Source organism: Dromaius novaehollandiae, chromosome 7 (genome assembly GCF_036370855.1).
Source record: "Dromaius novaehollandiae isolate bDroNov1 chromosome 7, bDroNov1.hap1, whole genome shotgun sequence".
Classification (NCBI taxonomy): Eukaryota; Metazoa; Chordata; class Aves; order Casuariiformes; family Dromaiidae; genus Dromaius; species Dromaius novaehollandiae.
This window is the reverse complement of record NC_088104.1, coordinates 14,420,622-14,437,767: the sequence shown is the minus strand read 5'-3', so window position 1 is coordinate 14,437,767 and position 17,146 is coordinate 14,420,622. Positions and strand designations below refer to the sequence as shown.

Below are 17,146 nucleotides of genomic sequence, written 5' to 3'. Positions count from 1 at the left end.
GTCCAACCAGGTTGCATGTTGAACAGGCTAGAAGAGGAGGGTTTCTGAGCTGCATAAAGCTCATTTTTCCGCTTGCCCAGACCTGGTCTATGTGTTGGGTAAATCCACTGGCAAATGTTAACCCTGCCCAAGGGACTGAAAGTGAAGCTGGGGGTTGATGTGGCATGTGGTTGCCATGGTACTGGACATAATCCTGCCAGAGTCAGATACCCTGATGATACGGGGAGTTTCGGCTTGCCCCAAGGTGCAGCAGGGTGACCCTCCCCAGGCGCATCTGGTTGCGTTTTAAACTTTTGATAGATTCCATAGCCAAAGAAATCAAAACAAATCAAGTACGAAGCCCCGTCTGGCCGGACTCCAAGTGCTGCATTCCTCGTCGGTATTAGCGTTAATGCACCAGATCAGTGCAAAAGTGAAGATATTTGGGATTGGAGCAGGGCGCTTTTTGGAAATTATTTCCTCTTCTCGTCGTCTGGGTCCTAAAACACGAGGATTAAGATAAAGAGCAGGCTCAGGCTAGGTCAGCGAGCGCGCTGAAGGCAGTGTCTGCAGGGGACGCTTAGGGGGAGGCTGCCCCAGCCCCGGGCGCCGCTGCCGGCGGAAAAAACCGGAGAAAAGCCGCCCCGCGCTTTGCTGAAGTGAATCCGCACAAGCCCAAACTTTCGTTGACTTGGGGGGGGGCTTCTTTTCCCCAGAAAGGGGGTTTTTGTGTTCGGTGGCGGGTTCCCACCAGGGGCCCGCGGCGCGGAGGGGCGGGGGGGTCCCCCGCCGCCTGCCAGGACGCCCCACGGGGCCCCAAGCGGTGCGGCTGCCCGGGGGGGGGGGGGGGGGGCGGTGCGCGCAGCGCTCCCTGCTCCCACCAGCACTTGGGTTTTCTCTTGGAGGGGGGGGAAGAAGGAGGAGAGAACAGCCACCCCCAAGCGCAGCTCCGCTCCCGTGTCAGGGCTTGAAAGCGCTCCAGCCTCCCTCCCCGCAGGCTGCTGAACTTCCCCCTCCGCGTGTGCGTGTGCGTGTGCGTGTGCGCGCCCGAGGGTGCGGAGCGGGGCAGCGTGTGCGCGGCCGCGGGCGGCTCCGCGGGACGGCGCGCCGGGCCCCCGAGCTGCTGCGGGCGCGGGGGGCGCCGGCGCTGGCGGCCGCTTTTGGCGAGGAGCGCGGGGGAGGCACAAAAGGGAAGGCCGGAGGGAAGGTCCCTCCCACGCCCCCCTCCCCCAAGTTTATGATGGGGGTCCGGACGGGCAGCCCGGCTCCGCAGCCGCCGCTCGCCTGCTGAAAACTTGCCGCTCCGCTTTTTGGGTAAAGTTGATGCTTATTGTAGCTTTTTATTGTGCTTTTTTTTTTCCTTCCCCCTCCTCCTCCTCCCTCGCTTTCTCTCTCCCTTCCCCCCGCTGCTGTCGGAGGTGCCGGGGGGGGGTCGTGGGGGGCGGCGGGGTCAGGGCCGGCCCCCCGCAGGTGAGCGGGACGGGGCGGTGGCTGCGGGGGCACCGTGGGGCTGTGCGTGGTCTGCAGCGGTGTCCGTGTGTCCGTCCGTCCGTCCGTCCGTGCGCCCCCCGCCCCCCCCCCCCCCCCGGGGACGCGGCGCTGCCGGCGGGGCCGTCGCGGGGCGGCGGGCGCAGGCGGTGACACCCCGCGCCGGGACCCGCCGCGGAGGACGGCGCGGCTGCCCGGGCCGCCCCTGAGTCTGCGGCTTTCTCTCTTTCTCTGCTTTTCTTTTTAATTTTTTTGAGTTGCCCCCTCCCCGCTTCTCGCCCCCCCGGGGAAGGGGCAATCTTTCGACGAGTATATTTGCTGAGGAATTTAAAAAATTCGCTGCTGCAACTTGATCCGCGCGCTGAGGAGCGGCTCGGGGGGAGCCGGACTCCAGCCCTGTTAAGGACTTAGGGAGCTGCGAGTCTTCCCCCGGACTCGGTGGCTCTTTTAAACAGCGCGGGCGGCGGCGGCGCGGGGCGGAGGGGCTCCCCTGGGTGCCTCTTCTCCCGCCGGTGGTGGCCGTCGCTTGCCGGGAGCCGGCTCCTCCGCCGCGGGCGCTGCGGCCGCTCCGTCCCGCGGGAGCTGCCGCGCAGGGCCGCGGCGCCCGTGGGAGCGGGCCGGGGTCGGGGCCGGGGCCGGGGCCGGGTCTGGATCCGGCCCTGCCCCCCCGGCCGAGCCCCCCGGGCCGGCGGCGACCCGCAGCCTGGGCTGCGGAGCTGCGGGCGAAGTTCGCGCCTTCGCGACGTCTCCCGATGTCCCCAGATTTCCCACCCGTGCGGACCCTGGAAACCTCCGCGCCCGCCTTTCCGCTTATAGAAAACAGCGCTTTATTGGCATGTAGTGTTTATATTTTTGCAGCCGCAGATAAAGAGAGTAGTTGTAAAACTTTGTCCTCCCCCTTTGCCATTCCCCCCCCCCCTTTTTTTTTTTTGCAACAGAGGCTCTTGGGATGTACAAGAATTTGAAAGTAAACGTTTGACTAGCGTGCTGCATAAAATAGCATTTAAACAAATATTGTATTGGCATGCACTGTGGAGTTAGTGCCAAAAAAGTAAAGTAAATAAACCATGAATTTCAAAATATACAGAAGGGGAATAGACTGATTTGTTACCAGACTTGCTGATTTGATCTGTTTGTTCTAGCTACTTTACTTAAAAAATTAAGTTCTGAACCTAATTTGCTTAGCTTCACCAGAAGAAAAACAAAGTTCTGTATATGCTATACATTCCCTTGGAAGAGAGGGTAGGATCCTGCTAAATAATTGTTTATGCTCCCAGGATGCTTGAAATGCATGGTAATTGTTGCATATAGCGACTACAGTTGGTGAATTAGTTTAGTTCAACTTTTCTGATGGGTGGATACGGTAATTTGTATTTTGGCTGGAACTTCAGGAAATGTTGACACCTGTCAAACTTTGAATTGCAATAAAAATGTCATATTGAACATAATTGCAAAACTGGCAAGTTTTAAAAAGTGAATGAAATTCATTCTGGCTTTTCCCCTGTAAGCAACTCTTGGAAATTTGGCATGTGATTGAAAATATGACCTGTCTGTAATACTAAGAAGTGCCTGATCCACTGAAGATGAACTGTTAATCTATGGATATGTGTAAATCCAAGCCTCTAGTGTGTGTTTGTGAAAGAGCTAATCTTTAAAGCAAGGTGAGGTAAGATTCACTTGATCTTGAATGTTGTTATTGCTTAAAGTATGTGACTTTGAAGTGCCCAGAAATGTAACTGCTGTTCTTCAAAGAAAAACAGATCTTGAGGACTGTTTCCAACTTCCTTTCAATGTCTCTCTCTCTCTCTCTCTCTCTTTTTTTTTCCTTCCAGTGTGTCAAAGGGGATGTATACAGATGGACAAATACTGTTTGTGTTAGGTCATTCATTTAGAGAAAAATTAGAGCCTTAGAAGAATTTGAGCTAGATGCATATGCCAGTATAAATCTGGAGCAGTTTCATTGAAGCTGCGCCAGTTTATACTTGCATTAAAGAAAACAGAGCTTGACCTCAGATATCCAGTACACAACAGCCTGCGTTCCCTAATGCTGCACTGAGTACTAAAGTCACACTTGGATAAGGCAGCTTTTTTTGCAACATCGCGTTATATAATGACCAGGTGTCAGCGCCGTTTTGAAATACAACTGAGACTTTTCTGGCAATTAACCATTTTTGACTATGGTTTCTGTGATTCTGATGACCCTAAAGGCTTGCGCCAGCAGCTTCCCTTTCAGCGAGACCTTGTCGCAGCTGCGTGCGAGTGCTGCAGCATTGTCTAGCTTCAAAGTATTTTTCTTGATACTTCTCTTTTAGGGATTTTGACTTTTTTTTTTAAAATTAGTTTCCCAGTTTCCAGGCCGCTTCCCTTCTGTTTAAGGATATGGTGGAGCATCCTACCGCGTAACACGCAGATTAGCTGTGTTCGGTGCTGGGAAGTTCAGAGGACGCTCGGTTAACTGCTGCCCCTGTTGCTGGTGGCCTACTGTAAGCCAGTTGTTTGCCCTGCAGTCTGAAAGATACACAAATACTTCATGCTTTTGTGCCCGAGAAGTGCTCTGTTCACACTGAAGTTTCCAGCGCAGATTAGCGGACACAGTGGATTCAGTAAGCGGTCACCAGAATCTGTATGTATTTGTGCAGCAAACACCTAGCTATTGCCTCATCACAAAGCCTCCACTCAATAATCTGGCCAGGGATTTCAAGGCAGTGATTTTTTTCTCAAAGAAGCTACTTAGGGACATTAGATGTGACGGTGGCATCAAACTAATTAGTTGCCACTCCATTTCTGTGAAGCTTCCAGGGCTTTATAGAAATGTGATATTTGCACTTCTCACTTGCTGCTGAGACATTTGGTTTAAGCTGCCCTCTCCATTGTCCCTTTTTCACTGATGGGAAAGGTTGCGATGCATTGCTTGGGAGCTGCGCAGCCTCGTCACATACCTGGGTAAATATTGCGAACAGTCGTGCATTTGGACAACTTGCCACAAAGCATTAAGTGGTATTTAGTGTTTACTGCTGTTTGCTTCAGCTCTGTTCCCAGGGCCCTTTTAAAGAACACCAAAACAACAAGAGGTATTTGGGAATTAATTAAAGCAGCGCCAAATAAAACAACAGTAACGAACTAATCCTTGTATGAATGACTGGAAGAAGGCATTGTGGTAGCAGGCAAATAATACATGCGTGCGTCTGTGTATGTGTATGTGCACACACAAATACATGTGTGCATGCATATAATATATGAAATACTTGTCTGTGTAAGCAGCATATCAGATATATATATATATATATCTTTTGGAAATTGAGTGATATTTGGTGTATGTATAATGGGAATTGAACCTGGTATGCTGACTTTGATGGTTGAAGAGGCAAAATTTCAAGTTTGCCTGTTGAGACACTTGTGAAAAAGTGACTGGAAGGGAAATACTGGGTAATCAGGTCCGATTTTCTGCAGGCCAGTTCCGGTTGGAAGCAAATACATAATGGATGTATAGTCCAGGAGAGGCCGCAGAACTACTACTTCGTTCACACTCACAAACGGCAAAACAATGCCCCATAGCCTGTAACTTCCTCTGCAAACCCCCAACCCACAAAAGCTGAGAAGTGCTGCAAGAAGAGAACCGGGAAATTATTGCTGTCCTGGAATTCAGAAGTTCAGAGCAGTAAAAGTTGCTTGGGATCTGCAAATCTTCACTCCCACTGCGAGAGGCCTCAGTGCCTGGGAGCGGACACCCAAATTAGAAAGTACAGCTGGAAACAGGTTCCTGGGTGTCTGCTCCAACCCCCATTGTAATCGGTGGCAGCATTTATTGTAGTGCCATGGGGCTTGGCTGCCCAAACCCATTAGTCACTGGTGGATCCTTTCTTCATAGTTTCACAATTATTTGAGGCTGGCTGTCACCTTTCCGTAATTAGAAATATTCTGAGAGAAAACAATATAAATTAGAACTGTAGGTATCAGGATCTTTGTACTGGATGTATTTCTTTCTACTTTCTAAGTGTTCTTTTTCATATGAAAAGAGTTTAGCAGCTTTATCCTTATTCAAGGCTTTTCTTTTTATATCTGCTGGGGAGAAAACCATTAATTTTGTGGAATGGTGAGAGTAAGCCTTAAGCTGTCTTTGACATTTTAGTTTAACTTGAATAGGTTAATTTTTTTTTTTTTTTGTAAGAAAACAAGTTGGTGGGAAGTGTGTTTTAACTGAGAGCGCCCCATTTCGACCATTAGCATAAGAAAAAAAGTTTTAGTGCATTTACTATTGTATTGAATGAAGAGTTCCAACAGTCAGGGAAAAGAAAGTAAAAGGCTGTAAAGAAATGATGGTCTATTCAGATTATTCAGCAGCCCAAAGCTCTGGTCATCTGCCTCTGAAATCTGTGATCGGGATATCACTTTTATCTTCCTGTGCCTTTCTCTCGCCTTTTTCACATGTTCACTTTTGTCAAGGTTTATTGATCACGTTTTCTTCTCTGCAAATCTGTGGAAAATTTAATGAACCAAAAACAACAGAGAAATAAAAGGAACTTTTTATTCATTAGCACTAGATTGAAATTTTTTTTCTATAGTCGCTACCCTCTTGCCTCCCGTGTGCGTCATTGTGTCACTCCTGCAGCACTTACAGTACATACAGTCGAGGTGGCTGCATTATTAGTTCTGTTCCCGGGAAAAGTTCGTTTAATGCGTGTGATCTCGCAGCAAATCCAGCTCCGCTGCTTGTCTCTTTTTCTGTGCCTTCCTGACGCTCAGATTCTTGACTGTGTTGCTGCTGCAGCTAAATACCTTAACGTGTGTATTCTGCAGAGCCTTTACCTCTGCAAGAATGAAATGCATTTGCTGCCTAGCAATTAAAGCGAAATTTAAGTGATTGCAGATTAGTAGCGGTTATTTGCAGTCCTGATTGTTTTGGTGCTATGATCCTTGTTCATTACACATCTGCTTTACCATGGTGCTGCCCCAGAGCGCTTTGTGATGCTAATGCTTTTGTTAACTTACAAATAGTTTCAGTATCTAGATCATCTCAGGTGACATACTTAAGTCTCTTCTTTTTTTCCCAGATGGACTTAAAAAGCTGTAATTAAATGTGGCTTCCAGTATGATTAAGCTTTGCTAACATTTTCCATGGAATGATTTACTTGAACTCTGGCACTTTCTGCTCCTGTCACTGCAGGATTTTTAAATAAAGGCCTTTTTAACATGAATTTCATTTCATTTCGTGTAGCTTGTAAATGTAGGGAAATGAGTTAGAATGGTGTGTATATCTGCTTGAGAAGTTACTTGGGTGTTTCTTGACTCCCAAGAACTTCACTGTTACTAATGGAAACTAAATGCTGTGGTTGAAATCCCAGGGGATGGAAAGCTACAGTGTTTTGTAGAATAGTCCCAGATATTTCAGTACTGAGTAGTACCATCAACTGTGATACTTTAAGGGTTGAGCTAAAAGCCACGGAAGGGCATCCATACTTGCGTAGCGCGTAATTTCAGATGCAGCGAGGGCACATCTGTGAGTGCATCTGTTTTTTCTGTGCGCTGGAGTGACTCCCCGTGCTGCGGGAATACACACCTGCAGTCTTAAACCGCCCCTAAATCTCGTGAGAGGACTTTGTGCCTGGCAGGATGAATCCTACTTGGAAAACCTGGGCTTCCGTTCGTGAGAAAATTAAAGAGAGACACTTCTATCTGCTGTGAAACGGGGGGTTTTACTGTAGATAATTTGTTTGGATGAAACTAATGAAATCTCTGCGGAGCAGCATGTCTTCCCTGCGGCGATGTGGTGACGGGCGCTTGCGGTCCCGCTCCCTCGCCCGCGTCACCGGCTGCGGGGCCATACGTCACCCCGAATGTGTGCGCCGCAGCGGGGACCACCTGGTCCTCCTCGGAAAGCTGCACGGGATGGTCGCTTGTGGGCTGCACCGTTTAATGTGTGTAACAGTGGTGGAAAAACTTGTAGCGTTAGAAGTGCAATTCAGATGAGGAGGGGATGCTGTAACGGCCTAGCTCTGTACTTTTTGTTCCTTAGTGGGAGCTTTAAATAGCCAGTCACTGAAAGTTAAATCCTTTTTCTTTAAATGCCCAGTACATTCGGTGAGGATATCCTCTTGGAGCAAGTGGATCACCTGGAAGTTGTCTAACACTGTTTGAAGCAGTCCAATTCAGTTACTAAAATTCATCGAAAGGCCTTAAAAACATCCCATCACTTTTTTTCAGCCTGAAAAGCGGTATCCCTAGCTAAAATCAGTACGTTGCTCCCCTTCAGACTGACCTACGCAGTCCCGTTAGGGCCCTTTCATTGCGCCTTCTTAAAAGAAAGGTCTGTTGATTGCTGTGGTGTTAAAAGAGCATCGGTTGCGAGCACCAAGATCGCCCTTTTCAGAGCGATCCTCAGCAATGCCTCTTTGTGTACTGGACAATGCTATAAGTCAGGCAGGACGTTCTGAGCCACCTCTATAAGGAACTGTAAGGGCTACTGAAGTACACTTGTGTTGAGTTGAATTGATTGAAATTTAATGGCTGTTAGTAGCTATGAATGGTAATGATTTTCTAGAGTATCTTCACCATGCTTGACATTAATAACTGGCGAGTGTGTATGTGTGACGCTAGTGTGTTATTCATTTTTTAAAGATGCTTTCTCCCAGCCCTCTTTCCTATAATTTAGTTGTTTTGATGCTTCAAAAAAAATCTTGGACTCCGAAGAGCACGTACATCTTGTCAACATAATTTTGTGCTTGTGATTTTTATTTTTTCCAATTCCAACATAAATCAGACTACAATATAGTGAGAATGATGAATTTGTTTTATATGCCATCATGAATTAATGTTATGCAAATGGAAGCTTTACAGGTGCCATGATTTACTTAATAATTTCAAGTTCTAATATTTAAGCTCATTCATTATGTTCGAGTGAAAAAAACCACAGCATGTTCATATTTTTAAACGTGAAATGTGAGATTTGTGTGCATTTGCTGTGTGTAGTTGCTGTGTAAGCACATCTTGATGGCTAAGAAAGAATCAATCAGTGTGTGCATTCGGCATCTTATTCCTATAGATGCTACAGAGACATTTCAAAGAGAATACTCAAATATTTGCGTGTAAGGGAGAGGAAGATGTTGGTAAAACATCTTTCAAGGATACAAGGAAGCAGAAAACTGCCAGAATAAAGTTTTTTTGGCCTTTAAAATATTGAGCAGGGTGGCATGGATTCGCTATGCGAAGTAGGCTGTATTTCATTGTGAAACCCTCGCTGTGAGCCCTTCCCGGGGCCTGCAGTCGCCGGCGTAGATTCAGCACCAGCCAAGGAGGTGGTGAGAGCTATAGGCGTTCTGGGTCGAAGGTGAATGTGGATGTGATCGGAGGGTTTTCAGGCTTTGATATCATTTTTAGTGTGCTCCCAAAGGCTAAGGACAAGGTGGGGAAAATTTGACACATAAATACATCTTGAATCTTGGAAGATAAGAATAGATTTTGACTTTATTTCTCAAAAAATTGAGGTCACTGTGGTCTGATGACAGGCTGAAAGCCCATCATTCAATTTTTTTTCTTTTCTTTACTTTTTTTTCCAAATGAACAGACAGGAGCTTATTTTTGATACATTGTACACGTGGAGTTAGTGACAGTATATTTAGGTTTTGAAGTTTGTGGCCCCGGGGTCAAGGTTTAGCCTCAACGGCTGGTCTTCCCTGCCCAGGTAGTACGAATTGTCCTGATTATGCCAAAAAAGAAACAAACCCCAAACTCTCTGCTGACTTGGGCAATGTAGATGAATTAAAAGTGAGGCTTTACAAAAGTGCATTTGCTCTACACAACGGGGCTGTGCGTTTCCATGATTGCACCAGCCATTAGTCATGCGAGTAGGCTCAGAGCAAGAATTGGTCCTTGATCAACCCATTCCCATGGGACTGTTGGCCAGTGAGCAGAACAGTGCTTGGCATTTACTATTTTTGAGACCTTCTTATTCTCCTGTGTGTGTTTCTGAAGAACTTACAGGAGAAATTCATCCTGACGTGCCTTTCAAGAAGGATTTAGTAGGGTGCTAAAGGGCCATTCAGGAAGTAGTGCACAGTGTACGTACCGTGATCAAGTTAATTATGTTGCTTTGGCAACCACAGCTTTGGTATTTCCTGACTAGGGCTTCTTGATGGAATCATATTCCAATATCTGACGTCATCAACATTAAAACCTTTTGGAAAATCAGGTCCGTTTTGTCAGAAAGTGGTGGGAAGAATAGGAGATGGGAGATTTTTCTGACAGTGTTAAAAGTTCAGGTTTTTAATAAATAAAGGGTTTGTATTGATACAAACTTCTATTTAGAATTTTAAAATATGATTCCATGAAATTATAAGGGAAATGTAGCAATAATACAGTCAATTTTCCAGTAGGCTCAACATGGTTGTTTTAAAAGCTTTCTTGCAGAGAATTTCAGCATTTTTGGATTTTGTTCCAATCACAATAAGTCAGATTTCCAAATCTTAATTTTCTTTGTTTCTGCAGTAACTCTATTCCTAACTTTATTCTTCCCTTCTCAGAACTTCAAGACTTTATAAAACTGAGTGTGATGAATGTGCTACTGAATCATGGCCATTGCTATTGGGCTTTGTTTTATTTTGTGGGTGAGTTGTTGAGGTCTTTTCCCCAATTATTTTTAAAGAAAAGGGAATGAAGGAGGAAAACATTGTACATATTCTGGTTTCATTGTCTCAGCAAAGCCTGCACCTAAAGACCTTTTTGCAACATTCTTGATCTCTGTTTTTCTAGTCAAAAAAATGTCCCCACTTCTGCGTTTTACTCCTGGACCTCTGGCAGAGCTTGCTAAGGTTTCAACTATATGCTGGATGTATTCTGAGAAACTCAGCGGTGCTCTGATGGCTGGTGTTGAGTTCATCACGCTGGGACAGAGCACGGCGGGGAGGTGGACGGCTAAAGGCAGGTCTGGATCCGCATCAAGGGGACGCCGATGAAAAGGGGCAGCGCTGGAGGTTGTGCCATTCTCCCGGGAGCATGCAAGCTTAGCGAGCCTCCTCTTCACTTTCCAGAGGGCATTTCTGGTAGTGCACAGATGGTGGGGTGATCTTTGCCAAGCATTCATTTCCTTTAATCTCTCCTCAGGGTAGAGATACCTGAAGACACCCAAGCCTTTGAAGGCGGGAGATAAGCAGGGCTTTCTTGGTGGGGAAACCCGCTGACAGCAAGCTGATGTAGCTGTCTGCCTCCAGCTCTAGGCTGGCTCTTTTAAGGTCATCTCAAGTATTTCCATGCTGCCCGATGGCTTGCTGGGGAGGCGCTGCCTTACATCAGGCTACAAATTTTTAGTGCCTTGGGTGCAGTCAGGTGATGACCTGCTCCAGCTGTCATACTGAGGGAAGGGCACAAAATAACCTGGGGCCTGTAGACCCGTCATTTTGGTGTCTTCCTCCTTTGCTCTTGAAGGTGCATCGTTTCAGTCCAAGGGAGCCTGCTGGCTTCACTCCAGTCACTGCATATGTAATAACAGGCAGGTCTGCAGGGTTTGCTGGGAGCTGATTTTTCTGGTGGATCATAGGGCTCACCGGTGCGGGCAAAAGCGTCTATTCCTCAGGACACACTCTTCCCAAGGGGGTTTTCCCTCTGTTCCTTGCCCGCTCTCTTCCCCTGCTTGGCGTGGTGTGGCTGAGGGGCTGCCACCCTCCACCCTGGAGGTGACAGGAATTTAGGCCCCCTATAACAAAGGCAGAGCTGTTATTTTTTTCTTTTTCCCCCTCCTTTTGCTATACGTTGTTAGGATGAGGTCTGTGTTTCATGCGAGCCAGACGGCCTGCCTTCTGGGTGCACTAAATCATGCATCCCTACGAACCTCCCGTGTAGGCTGGACCGCGGAGCCATCAGTGCAGTAGTTCAAGCAAAGTGCAGTGCTGCAGGTGCTCTTTTGCTGGCTGATTGCTTCAAATGTCACACCTTTCCTCAACTTAACGTCTATACTATTTCAACATCGCATGTGAGCTAATGGAATTTCGGCATCACGTGTTTCTCCCTTTCTCGATGTTACAGATTTCTGGACACCCTTGAGATTGAGTTTTTAAGGTCATCAGTGGCATTTTTAGGTCACAGAACTGCGGTGCCCTGTCTTCTAGCCAGCTAATCAAATGACTAATTAGTTCTTATATCACTGCAGTTATCTTATCTTTTTCCCTAGCTTTGGTTCAGCTCTGCAGGATGAAGCCTGCTAGGAGAAAGCATTTGAGAATTATTTGTTTGCAAACTTAGAGGCAGATGTGGTCAAGAGACTCTGTATGAGCAATCGTTTGTGTCCGTATTAATTTGTGCGTCTCATTTCATCTGACTATATTAAGGCATCAGTCACACTGCAGTGTTTAAAAACAGCCTTGCTATAAGGCTTTGTACAGTTATGACAGAAAAGATAACGAAAACACAACAGTTTTAATTTCATTGTATTTTGAGTTATTTCTACTGGGTTTCCTTTAACAAAGGCAGCTGTGTTCATGTAGGTTTATTCTTTAGTTTACATGTATTTTTGCAAATGGCACTTTATCATGCTACCCTCTAAAATGCTCCTAAATAAAAACTTGGGTAGTGCAAACCTTTGTGTGTATCACGGCTCTGTTAATCCACTTTATTTCCCACTTTTCTCAGGTGTTGATGGCATCTGGTTGCGACAGATGCTTTATGATAAAGCTTTCAGATCAACATGCCTTTGGAGACATCAGTGCTCTGTGTTGGTACTTGCAGACTGCTGTATCCAAATACTCTTCTTTAATTGTCTTATTAAGTAGAGAATTAAGCTCTGAGCTTTGGCTGTTTTGGTGCCAGTGATTCTTACTGCAGACTTTGGCAGGGTCCCGGGTTGCGTTTTAAAGAGACAGGATCACTTCAGTTACGTGAGAACTGAGCTGGAGTGTAAAATCCACTGAGAACAATGGCTGACTTAGAGCACGGTACGTAAAATCTGATTTTATGTTCTTCCCTTCAGACTATTAGGTGGGGGGTTTAGTTCAAATGCCTGCAATGATTTAAGAAATAAAAAGCAGAAATCCTCCCTGCTGCCAGACCACAGGCTCCTCAGCGCCAGACTTGCAGACGAATGTCACATGTTGCTGTATGTTTTGAAAGCATACCATGTGTTATTCTTTAGCTGTCTCCGTGCTCCCCCCCAGCTATATAATCTTCTCCCTAGTCAATCGAACAGAATAACTTTTAATGAAATAAACTTTCCTCTTCCTCCACTTCCGTGCAGACTTGGGATAACAGCAGAGCGTATGTTCCTCCGTCCCTGTCGCTCCGTGGGAAGGGCTCTTCCCGTGAACTCGCAGAAGTGATTTTAGCTTGACTTAATGCAACTCTGCCTCTTGTGCTTTAAATCAGGAACTTGTGACACTGATATTGCAGCTTATGTTGTGTGTTAGGATCAAGAGCTCACAAATGACTAAACATATGGTTAAAGCTTTTTTGCATGGAATATAATATGTTTTAGTTTATAACTCGGCTGTGGGTCTAGATAAAGAACGTTTGCCATTAGAATCACTTTGTTTCCAGAAAGAATTTTCTTACTCCTTCTTTTCTACTGTCTTGGATTAATGTTTCCTCCAGCTAATGACAGGACCAGACATGCAAACTAGATTAGAGCATAGTGTGAATAGTGCGAGCTGAAAATGCTGGCATCTCACTTTATTGTCTACAAGGTTAAGCGGTTTACTGCGAGGTTGCAAGAAGTAAACTGAAAGCAAACACAGAAATTAATCCAGAACTCGTAGGTCCCTGCTGTCACGAGAGCGGCTCCGAGGGGATTTGCCTCTAACATGTTCATTGAAACAACTCCGTACCCGTCTCCTGCAACCTGCAGCGCCGCAGAGCTGTCCTGCCACAAGCCGGGCTGCGTACGGGCGGGAGGTCGGCGCCCGGCGGCCCGCCTGACACCTGCGTTGCGCTGGCAGCACGACTGCGCCGCAGCCGCCCGTGAGCCGGCGGCGTGAGGGTTCCTGCGGTGCAAGGTCAGGTGGCAGCTGCAGGCCAGCACCGTGGCTGCGACGGGGGGTGAAAGCTGGCTTGCAGGAGAGCAGCCTCCCCGGGCTGCCTTGTGCAGGAGGTCTGCTCCCGATTTCTGCAGAGGCAGGAGGCAGGCAGCGCTTTTGCTCCACGTCTCTATCCAGTTTGGTGCACCAAAAACGCAGCTTGGGAAAGCCTGCTGCTTGGGTTTCTTTAGAAAAGAGCATTTGAGTTGGTCTGGCTATGGGACTTGAGATGACATCTCTGACTGGCAAGAAAACCCAACTGTTGGGGAGTTGGTTGAAAGAAAGGATAGCTAGTGAGGTCTACGGAGCGCAGGACAGCTGGTACAAGGGATAATACACACATACATTAGTTGCAGACTGTTGCTGAAAATCCATCATATTTCATTTGTATTCCTTCTATCTCCTTTTTTTTTCTTCCCCTTCTACACTGCCCATGAGTGGGTGTTACACAAGCTCCTGCATTCAGTGGTTTTCTACACCTTAACGTTGTAGGCGAGAGCTTAGATCCTAAGTGTGCCAAATGATGTCCCAGTTTGCAAGCATACAGGTTATACTGGGGACTAGATGGGTCCCCATATTTATTCAACTCAGAACCTTAGGTTTGAATCCACACTGCAAGACTGGGTCCCAGCGTGTGTCTTGGGTGTCAGGCTTGGAATTTGTTTTCTTGTAGAAATGAATGATTTATTAGCTTCCAATGAAAACTGGACAAGATTAGAAAGTACATGTTTCATATCTAGGTGTAATTATGGATGCGGTGTTTGAATGATGAGGTGTATAGTGTTAAGGGAAAAAGCTGACACGGTCCCAGGTGAATGCAGGGTTTCCACCAGGCCGTGTCTCTGACAGACTGGTCCGATGTGTCCTGCTGGGACTGGGACCTCCTTCCTCACTAGTTCCTTGTGCTTACTGGGGGCCTGCCATGCACAAACTGAGCACAGCGACCAGTTGTGTTGCGGTGGCAGAAATATTCTGCTAGTGCTGGGACAGGGCATGGCCCAGCGCTTGGTCTGTCAGCCCGAGGAACAGCAAGTGCTGTTTCCTGCCTGGCTGGGGTATTTAGTGTGCATCTGTGGGGAGGGAGAGGAAAATCCTCATCATCCACCAGGGATGTTGCAGGAAAGACTGCTGCAGCACAGGGGAGAGACTGAGCTACAGTGGGGTGGGAGGACCATATGGTGTGGAGGTAAAGAGGCAACATAAACCTGTAAGAAACTAGGCTTAATTAGTGCCTCTTGTTAATTTTTAAGTGTTTTCTTTTCTTTATTTTTTATGCTCAGGACTGAGTTGTGTTGATTACAGCAAGGCTCAGGTACTACTTGATCTTAAGCTAGTGCTGTTCACTGAGACAAGGTAGGGAGGAATTAAGGCCATATCTGGAGCTAGGCCTGTTTTTGTCCTTGGTGAATAAAGGCTGTCTCTAAGGAAGTGCTTTGGTCTCTAGGTGCATGGAGTTTGCTGCTGCTGCCATCTGAGTGCAGCCTTCCTTCCTCGGGAAAGCTTGCGTGGGAAGTTGTAGAGGACAATTTGCAGGGCATCTGGAGTTCTCAGAGATGAGGTTTTAAGATGAGTTGCTGGAGCAAAAAACCTCTGCTGCTCGTATGGACTGATCACCTACATCTGGCAGCTGAGTGGGATGAAGAGTTAGTGCAGCTGCTGTTAATTCTAACCCAGCTTTAACAAAGCTTAAAAAGGTTGAGCTGTTGAGCTTTGAGCTCTCTGGAATCCTTAACAGTACTGGCTGTGTCTCATCTTCTGGAGAAATCCCAGAGGTACAGTTTCCCAAACAATTCTGTATCCTGAAGAGACTGTAATGTGAAATGCTGCAGGCTACCTTCTCCTCATTGCCCCTCTCGGTTTGGATGCTGTGTAGTGCCATTTGGAGCATGTTTGTAAGGCCAAAGGCATGAAGCTCTGAATTAGCATCTACTGTGACTTTCTAGAGTCAGGGGAGTGGGTCGTCTGGTCTCTTCACATAATAGGCAAGAGAGTAGCTTAACTAAAAGTCCCTTGCAAATACTGGAAAATGTTGTAACTCTGGCTGCCTAGTCAAGGGATCACAGCAACTCTTTATAAAATGGATTCCTCACCAAAACCTCTTGAGTGACTGCTCTGAGAGATCAAGTGTGGTCAAGAAGGGCTTGCCTCCAGCCTCGTATGTGTTACTGTTCCCCTTGCATGTGGACCCTTGCAATTTGTTTGTACTGATGTGCTAGATATGGAGCTATGTTTTAGTACTATCCAGAGATTTCACTAGTGCAAAGTGCCTACTCACCTGTGGCATTATATAGACAACAAGTGATACACATGTTTTGCAGTGTGCCTTGTTTGTAAGTATGCAGGTGCTATTCAAGATAACTGTTAAAAACTAGAAATCTCTATAAGGTTTGGGACTTGCATTGCTGTGAGAGTGTTTCCTTTGTGATATTGTAGTTGCACATGAGAAGGTGCCTGAACTAGGACTCCTTAATTTAGGAAAGAGGTGGTGGTTGTAATGGATTATTTCCTATGAGGATTCCTGGAAAGCGTACCCCTCCCCTGGTCTGTGAGAGCCTTTTCTGTGGTTTGCAAAGCTTATTTTGTCTTTTAGGGGACTTGCAGGACATGCACGTGTTGCAGCTCTGGTTGTTAGTGATGTCTGCATGGGTTATCTTGGAAGGGAGAACAGTTGTATTACTACATGGGAAGTTCCACAGATCATCTTCTGTCTTGTTTCTTAAGGCAGATCTTTACCTTATATTCATTGATTTTCAGTGGACCAGTAAAGGGCCTTATGGAGGGGAAGGTTGGAATGCGAATTAACAGCTTTCTGCTCTGTTAGGCCTGCTGGCTAGTCCATAAGCACATGCTTAGCTTAAAGCCAGCCACAGCATGTTTTACCTCTTGCCTTACTTGTAGTTAAGGGAAATGAGGGAGAGCCGAAGAGGACAGGCTCCCAGATAACATGCTGGGAGCTGGGGTAATTATTGTTGGGTAATGAAAGGATGTAACACACCAAATCTGTAGGAAACCAGTCTTCATTAGTTCTGCAGCTTGTTGGACAACTCGCATTCTTTTATTAATTTTTTATATGGCAAAGTGACTGGAGTAAAAAATAGTCTAAGTGCCAAGGGGGATAAACAGTGAATTAAAAGGATTAAGAGTCTGAACATTTTATTGCTTTTAGAAAGATGTTATTAGATTTACTTGCTTAGGTTAAATTTACATGCTTGAATTACTACTTAACTTAGCAATGAGTTTTGTGGGGGAAAAACATCTGTTTAGGTGTTTTAGAAGGACATCATCCAGAATACGTCATCATTTCTAGGTCATTATGGCAGAGGAGAGGATATTTCCTGCCATCAGCCAGACAGATGCTGACCAAGCATACAATTCTTCTGGAAGTTAATGTGATCTCCACATTGTGTAAGAATCGATGGAACTCCAGCAGGTGTGATAACATTGCAAATTGATCTCTTGTTGTGTTAGCTGTATTGCCAACTGCAGTGTTCTGGATGATTTGAGTTGTCTTAGGCTTTTGAGACTTTTCAAAAAAACAAGTTATTTTAAACATATAAAAGGTGTTTGCATTCTGAAGAAGGCTCATGGCTAACATGACTGACAGCTCCTGTGGCGATTCTGTTTGAGGTCACCAGCAATAAACTCTCCTGCTGGCCAGTGATGTAGTCAAGTCCAGTAATGACTGA

At 46.3% G+C, this 17,146-nt stretch overlaps 1 protein-coding gene across 5 annotated transcripts in view; it reads left to right on the top strand.

Annotated features, from left to right (window-relative positions):
• The first annotated feature begins 892 nt into the window (after positions 1 to 892).
• The window catches only part of GLI2 (GLI family zinc finger 2), a 203,021-nt gene continuing 186,767 nt past the window's right edge, over positions 893 to 17,146 (top strand). For 2 of the 5 annotated variants that reach the window (XM_064514717.1, XM_026118474.2), the window contains exon 1: positions 893 to 1,293. The gene's annotated coding sequence lies outside the window, so the exon portion shown is untranslated. Of the gene's footprint in view, positions 1,294 to 12,348; positions 12,387 to 17,146 lie in introns of those variants that run through there. The other 3 variants (XM_064514718.1, XM_026118475.2, XM_064514716.1) reach the window with 2 other exon arrangements.